Raw genomic sequence first — 1,144 nt, forward strand, 5'->3', positions numbered from 1 at the left:
GTAGAGTAGTTGGAATATCAAGTTTCTATACAAATCAAGTTCCTGTGCAAGGAAGTGCTAATTAGGGTCACCTGTCATTAATGTCAATTTAGGGGTAATAAAAATGCAATTTAATTAGGGTCACCTATTGAAATTTCAAGTGTGAGGTAATAAAGATGCAATTTAATTAGGGTTACCTGTTGAAATGTCAAGTGTGAGGTGATAAAGATGCAATTTAGTTAGGGTCACCTGTGGAAATGACAAGTGTGGAATTTGTGTGACGAATCGTACGCGATCCGAGACGGGGCGATGAAAGGATCGGGATCGAGGTCGGGGACGTTTCGTCACACAAATCCTTCGGAGTCGGGGTCGGGGTCGAGGTCGCTTGTCCCGAGACGCCCTCGGGGTCGGGATCGCGATCGCTTGTCCCGACACGCCCTCGGGGTCGGGGTCGCACTCGGTCTCGCACCCGGGGTCGCAATCGAAAACGATTCGTAGATCGAGGGCGAAAACGTATGAACACGTGCTACGATACGCTCTCGAGGTCGAGACGAGACGGTTAGGGGATCGGGGTCGGGGTCGCAGTCGATTCGTAGATCGTACTCGAAAACGTGAGACGAAGTCGTTCTACGAAAACGTGATACGCTCTTTAACGAACGTAGCGTACGAACGCGCGAACACCCACCTCGAAAACGTAGGTCGTGGGGTAACGCATCATACTAGATCGAAACGTTACGAAACGAATGGACGGAAACGTGACGCAGCGCCACATCCAAGACGATCGAATACGTGAACGTCTAACACGAATCAACGTTACGATATGTGATGAAATATACTCGGAAGCCCAACGCTACCTGAAAAACGATCGAAATCGCCTTACACGTGACGCATCGCCACCTGTAAAACGATCGTAGGCGCCACGCTACCTATTAAACTAACGAAGGTGTGACGCCCACTTGTCTCGTCAATTCGAATGTATTCGAAATCGGAGCGGAGGAAGGAAGATGTGATGAACGTTAAAAAGGATGGGAACGTGATGTAATTCAGATGAGAGTACAACACCATTTCCAAGACACTTGAAGATAAAATAGAAAATCTAAAAGAAAAGCTGAATATTATAACCAAGATGCAATGAGGGTAGCACACCATAAATACCCATAGATAT

This window comes from Drosophila sulfurigaster, chromosome 2R (genome assembly GCF_023558435.1).
Source record: "Drosophila sulfurigaster albostrigata strain 15112-1811.04 chromosome 2R, ASM2355843v2, whole genome shotgun sequence".
Lineage (NCBI taxonomy): Eukaryota > Metazoa > Arthropoda > Insecta > Diptera > Drosophilidae > Drosophila > Drosophila sulfurigaster.